Genomic DNA, 7,120 nt, shown 5'->3' with positions numbered 1-7,120 from the left:
GAGACAAGGTCTTCACTGGGGATCTGTCTCTGGGGCTCATCTAGTTGTCCTGGTCTCCGCTGTTTTTCAGGGCTGTAGAGGTCCTCTCTAGGTGCTGATCCACCATCTGGTCTGAATATGTACTGGATCCGGGTGACTGCAGTGACCATCTGATCTGGATACAGACTGGATCTGGTGGCAGCGGTGACCTCGGAATAAGAGAGAAACAGACTAATATTAGCGTAGATGCCATTTAGGGTCCAGAAACAGTAACAGCAGGGACAAGGCAAAAGATTAACGGATTTAACGAATTCGTTGTCAATGCTGTTTCAGAGCAATACTTGAAAATGACAACTAGGTGTCACCATAGAGACGGGTGTCAAATTGTTTCGAAGCCTCGGCACATTTGCTTCAACCGTTTCAATGTTTCATGAAGCCTTGCTCTGCTCACCACTAGGAAATAGTCCAGAATCAAAACACAATAATCAGGAAACACTGAAGGCAAGACAACAGGAGGCTAAACATTCAATCACCAGCAAAGTCAGAGTGTGTGTGTGCTACATTTGAAGTCCTTCTAATGTGAGACAGCTGTGAACTGATGATGAGATCTGATGAAAAACAGGTGATTGCAATTGATGATGTGTCCAGGCAGAGGATTATGGGAAATGAAGTTGGGTGAGTGGTAAAGGGTACAGAATGGGGTGCCCTCTTGCGGAGCTAGAGATTGTGACACTGAGATGGCACCAGGGCCATCCTTAGCTGACGTGAGGCCCCTCTCGGTCCGTTCCTGATCGCGTTCCGGGGGGGGGGAGGTTCCGTTCACCCCCCTAAGGACACCCTGGATGGCACAATACAATTTCTTCTCATTTTAAGGTGTGTTCATTTCATGGATATTTAAAAAATGCTGATTAAACTTATTTAATGTTTCAATTTTTCCAAGTGGAAAAGGCACCGATTTCGTGGAATAACCCATTGACTATTAAACATTGTATACACTGTAAAATCTTGCTATTTACCCATAAAGCCCTGAATGGTTTAGCACCTCAGTATTTGAGCGAGCTCTTATTGCATTATAGTCCTTTATGTCCGCTTCGATCTCAAAACTCTGGCCATTTGATTATACCTAGAATATCAAAATCAACTGCGGCGGCAGATCCTTTTTCTATTTAGCTCCCAAACTCTGGAACAATCTACCTAACACTGTTCAGGAGGCAGACACTCTCTGTCAGTTTAAATCTAGATTAAAAACCCTTCTCTTTAACCTGGCTTACACGTAACACACTAACATATTTCTATAATTCAAATCTGTTAAAGTATTTTTAGGCTGCATTATTTAGGCTTCCCATAACACATCAATAATGCAGCCTAAAAATCCTTTAACGGATTTGAATTATAGAAATATGTAAGTGTGTTATGTGTAAGCCAGGTACATGTAAGATGTAACATGTACTTGTTACATCATTAGAAGAATGGCATCTATGCTAATATTAGTCTGTTTCATTTTTATTCCAAGGTCACCGTAGCCATCAGACTGTATACAGATCAGATGGTCACTGCAGCCACCTGGATCCAGTCTGTATCCAGACCAGATGGTGGATCAGCACCTAGAGACATACTGTCGAAAAATACAGACTTAACCCAATCCCCACCCCTAAACCTAACCTTAGCCATAATTTATTCCTAAAATCAGAGGGAAATGATAGCTGATTAACAAGGGTGTAGAAGCACCTAAGCCTGATTGTAAGCCTAAAACTGACATTTCCTGAAAAGTTATCTCTCAATTCTGATTGGTTGATTGGATTGATGTTCCAGGATCAACAAGGATGTTGATCCAGGAGCATGTTGTACTTGGTCAAATCACGCTCACCTCCGAAGACCTCGTCACCTAGACGGCCACCAGGACAAGACCACAGGAACCAGATGAATCCTCTGCACAATCTGACTTTGTTGCAGCCTAGAATTAATCTGCTAGTTTCATCTGGCTAGAGGAGAACGGAACACTGTTTCAACACACTATTTCCCTGTTTAATACTGTAAACAGAGGGAAATGATAGCTGATTAACAAGGGTGTAGAAGCACCTAATCCTGATTGTAAGCCTAAAACTGACATTTCCTGAAAAGTTATCTCTCAATTCTGATTGGTTGATTGGATTGATGTTCCAGGATCAACAAGGATGTTGATCCAGGAGCATGTTGTACTTGGTCAAATCACGCTCACCTCCGAAGACCTCGTCACCTAGACGGCCACCAGGACAAGACCACAGGAACCAGATGAATCCTCTGCACAATCTGACTTTGTTGCAGCCTAGAATTAATCTGCTAGTTTCATCTGGCTAGAGGAGAACGGAACACTGTTTCAACACACTATTTCCCTGTTTAATACTGTAAAGCTGCTTTGACACAATCTGTATTGTAAAAAGCACTATATAAATAATGGTGACTTGACTTGACAATAAACACTCGCCTGCAACAATATATGGTTTATCTTTGTTTTTCAAGACATCTTGGGTATTTTCATTAATGATCAAGTATATTTGTAAGCCATTGCTAATCGGCATAGCATTTATTACAGTATAGAATACATTTTCTGCCTCATTCTGTGATAAGAAGCCACATTAGATCACAAAAGGAAGTTATTTCAAACACTCGACTAATGTTGTGAAGTAAAAGTTTTAATGTTTTCTTTTGTTGGACAACAGGCTTAGAAACACTTATCATTGCAAGTCATTACAAAGGAAGATGTTTGGTGTGTGTTGCTTTTTCAAATGCACGTTATAAGTGGGGAGGTGTTTCCTCATTTCAGCACGTGAACTCGCGGGCATACCAACAGCCAGTTATAAGAGAAAGAAAGCACACAGAAATTATTTAAAGGTGACCTATTATGCCCCTTTTTACAAGATGTACAATAAGTCTCTGATGTCCCCAGAGTGTGTATGTAAAGTTTTAGCTCAAAATACCCTACAGATAATTTTTTATAGTTTGTTGAAATTGCCATTTTTAGGGTATGAGCCAAAACGCGCTGTTTTTTGTGTTTGTCCCTTTAAATGAAAACGAGCTGGTGCTCCCGCCTCCCCTTTCAGAAGAGGGTGGAGTTTCTAGAGCTCGCGCACCGGCATCATGCCAGCAATAACAAAACACTCTCTCACGCGCTGAAAATGTCAGAAACTGTTAGTAGCGTGCTATATGTTCCATATATTTTCGAAACGGTGTCGTGCCGAATTCTGCACCCTGCCAGATTATTTATGAATTGCACAGACGGGGAGCACGGCACTATAAAAATAACAACATAGCTGGTATCATGGTGCCATCGCATGCTAACACAAACTTTATAAGTCCCGAATATGATTATGAGCTAGACAAATTCAAGCGGTTGATTTCACATTGCTTTCATATGCAATTTAACTACCACATTCCTATTCACGATCATTCTGGTAGCACGTGAAGGCAGCATCAGTGAAAACAGACAGACAATGGTAGCTTTAGCAACATTAGCTTTACAGAGTGCCAAGAAGCTCTTTCAGAAAGGCAATTTGGAAAACAAACGCGTGATACTTACTTCTTCTAGATGGTGTAACGTTAGCTGGATCACGAACAGTTGGCACTGCTCCATCCTTCAGGAGCAACTTTTGTGCAAAACCTGCTTTATACTGACCCTCATTCACAAAGCAGTCCGGTGTAAAATGATTCGCGCAGACATAAATTTCTGTAGAGTTGAGGGAGCATTTTTTTTCGAAAACAAAATTAATCCACCTCGTCTTCAGTGGCTCAGATTTCAGGAGTAAATGGAGAGAGCTATGTGGATTAATACATCCAGCAACAGAACACCAAAAACGCTTGGGAGACATTTTCGTCATTGCAGCAATGGCTGACTGTGTACAACTCGCTGTGAACTCGCTAAGGGCGGTTCTACGTAAAAAAAAGGAGTGGGTGGATTTTTATCATTATAGGGTGGTTGAATTTTGCATAATAGGTCCCCTTTAAACGCAAAATGAGACATCCCTACTACCCGGTACATGGACTGCCTGGATCAAGAGGAATGTCTGATCCGCCCATAGAAGAAGGTGCTGTGCATCCTTAGCAGGGCACTCCTCCCTGGTGATTGATGTATGCCACCACCTCTGTATTGTCTGTCCGAATGAGAACATGATGGTATGTTAGGAACAGCCAAAATTCCTGTAGAGCTAAGTGCACAGCCTTAAGCTCTAGGCAGTTTATGTGCGATTGGCTTTTGTCGTTTGTCCATGTACCAAACACTGGTCTGCCATCACAGAGGGCTCCCCAAGCGGACAGTCTGGCCACACTGTCCATGCTGATTCCCTGCTCATACATGCCTATGCCTCTGTTGAGCCAAGGCGAAAATATGCTGAGACATGTTATCACAATGCGCATTCTCCCTGTTTTCTATGCTCTCCGTAGAATGTGATCTCTTAAGCATAGCTGCAGCAGCCTCATATTCAGCAGACCAAGGCGACACACAGAGGCTGCAGCTGCCATCAGCCCTAGTAGACTCTGAAATGTTTTCAGAGGAATGGCTCTGCCTTGCACAAAAAGGATCAGGACATTGAGAATAGAATGAACTCTGTTTAAATGTGTGACCATTGTGTGTGTATTTAAAATCATTCCTAAGAATAAGATGGACTGACAGGGCTGCAGCAGGTTCTTCCGCATGTTCTAGGCCTAGACATGCTAAATGGGCAAGGAGCTTGTGTTTGTGGTCCTCTAGCACACTCTGAGACTGGGCGATGATGTGCCAGTCATCGAGGTAGTTCAGGACATGCATCCCGCTGAGTCTCAGGGGGAGAGCACTGCGTTCATGCACTATGACTTTTAACTGATAAACTATTGCAGGTGCAATAGCAGTGTAACAAACGTTTGTAGTCACGGGAAGAAGGAGGAGGGAACCGGCGAACACTTAAACAAAACTTTAATAATAAAATAAACACAAAATAGCGCGACAGCCCCTCGTGTGGACGACTGCCGCACACAAAACACAAAATAAAATCCAGGCCTGGTCCTCTCTCATCCAACACGGTCGTCACTCCTCCCTTTTATCCACGGCTCCTCCGTGAGACTCGAGACCGGTGAGTGGTGCAGGTGTCGCTCATTATCAATTACTCCACCGGCCTCGCTCCGTTCCCACGGCTCTCGGCCCCGCCCCCACTCGTCACAAGCAGCATGCAATGAGGTTTCAGTATTTCGGAGAAAATGAGAAAATGTGCAGGGAGATGACCATGTGGCCACCAGCACAACTTTTTTAAGAGCAGAGAGTGAAGTTGCTAAAACCCTAACAGAATGGCCTGTAGGATGTACAGTCAGTGTCCCACCAGCATGTTTGTAGGCCATCTCTATCACTTCTACCACCCAGTGGGAAAGACGTTATTCATAGAGGTGGAGACCTCACCTGGCTGTTAAAAAATACACAAGGAGCTGATCTTTACAGCCTACCCCAGGCTTTACTGTACCATCAATGCCCTAACTGCTATCAGTGTATGCTGATAAGCCAATAGACTGGTATATGAACTCTGTTGTGAGAAAATTTGGGGTTAAGTTTTAACACTTGTGTCTGCCATACTCCACTGAATCCATTGGAGACATAAAGGCCTAACAGAGAATGCATGTTAAGGTAGCTTTGACCAGTGCCCCTGTGCTTGCTTATGCTGATTTCAGCAAGCCGTTCATCTTGGAGATAGATGCAAGTTTTCAAGGTTTGGGTGCTGTTTTGTCGAAGGAGTACAAAGGCAAATGTCGACCAGTTGCTTATGCAAGTCGAGGGTTGAGGCCAGCAGAACGTAATATGCGAAACTATAGCTCAATGAAGTTGGAATTTGTGGCTCTAAAATGGGCCATAGCTGAAACATTTTGAGAGTATCTGCTGGGCAATAAATATACAGTATATACGGATAACAACCCTCTTAGTCATTTTCAGACAGCAAAGCTGTGGGCACTGGAACAAAGGTGTGTACATCAGCTTGCAGAGTTTGATTTAGACATCAAATACAAGCCTGGACGCAATAATGGCAATGCTGATGCCTTGTCTAGACAAAGCTCCAACCCTTTGGTGGAGCTGGCTTCGATTGCTGTTGTGCCCAAACAAATACGGCAGTCTGTTACTGATCAGGGTCAGGTCTCCAGGGTTAATAGTGTATCTGTCTTTCCTAGACCGTTGAAGGAAAATTTGGGTGTGTTGCAGGAAGCTGACCATGTCATAGGAAGGTTCATGGTATACTGGGAGTGTAAGCAGCCACCAACATCACAAGAACGCTCTCTCGAACAACCTGAGGTCTTGGGGCAAGTTCTTCAGTGGGAGAAGTTTGAGAAGGTAGATGGTGTTTTGTACCAACAATTTTGGCCACAAGAGGGTCATAAGGAAATCCGACAGGTAGTGTTACCATCTGCCCTTAGAGAGGAGGTTTAATGACATGTTTTTGCTCCAAATTCATTAAATAACATCAGTCCAGTGTTTGAAATAACTTCCTTTTGTGAGCTGACATGGTTTCATATCACAGAACGGGGCAAAATCATTATTTTTTGGTATTCTATACAGTGATAAAGGCAATGTCGATTAGCATTGCATTTTAAAATTTACTTATTTCATATAAAAATACCTGAGATGTCTTGAAGAACACAGATAAGCCATTTAGTCGCAAACGTATGTTTATTGTCTACGTATCTCATCAGTTAAAACGTGTCTACTTGCTTTTAATGATAGCTTATGCCTTTGTCCATATTAGGGATTTCCTGGAGCGTCCTATGATTTACAACTTCTATGAGTTTTTCACTTATGGATTTACTGCGCGAGGGCGCCCTCCAGCTACCAGAATGAGTTTTTCTCCAGTGTAGAGGAGTATTTTTTTCTCTCTCTTTCAGTGGATGCATAAGATTTCCTGACACAAATTAAGAAATTACTGTCAAAGATTTTTATTCACAATTTATTTTATAATAAATCCTTAGACATTTATATTTATAGGCCTCCTGCATGTTAACAGGTGGTCTAATAATGCAGTTTTCTGTGAAATATACTGTGAAGCATTTGGACCAATCAGACACATTTTGTTCATTAGATTTAACAAATCAATTATTCATTAGATTAACAAACAATCACAGACCCCTCACCCAATAAACATACTGGGTGCCAGCATGT

Source organism: Sinocyclocheilus rhinocerous, unplaced genomic scaffold (genome assembly GCF_001515625.1).
Source record: "Sinocyclocheilus rhinocerous isolate Xijiao unplaced genomic scaffold, SAMN03320098_v1.1 scaffold445, whole genome shotgun sequence".
Taxonomy (NCBI): Eukaryota; Metazoa; Chordata; class Actinopteri; order Cypriniformes; family Cyprinidae; genus Sinocyclocheilus; species Sinocyclocheilus rhinocerous.
The sequence above is the reverse complement of the archived record's forward strand: the minus strand, read 5'-3'. Positions refer to the sequence as shown.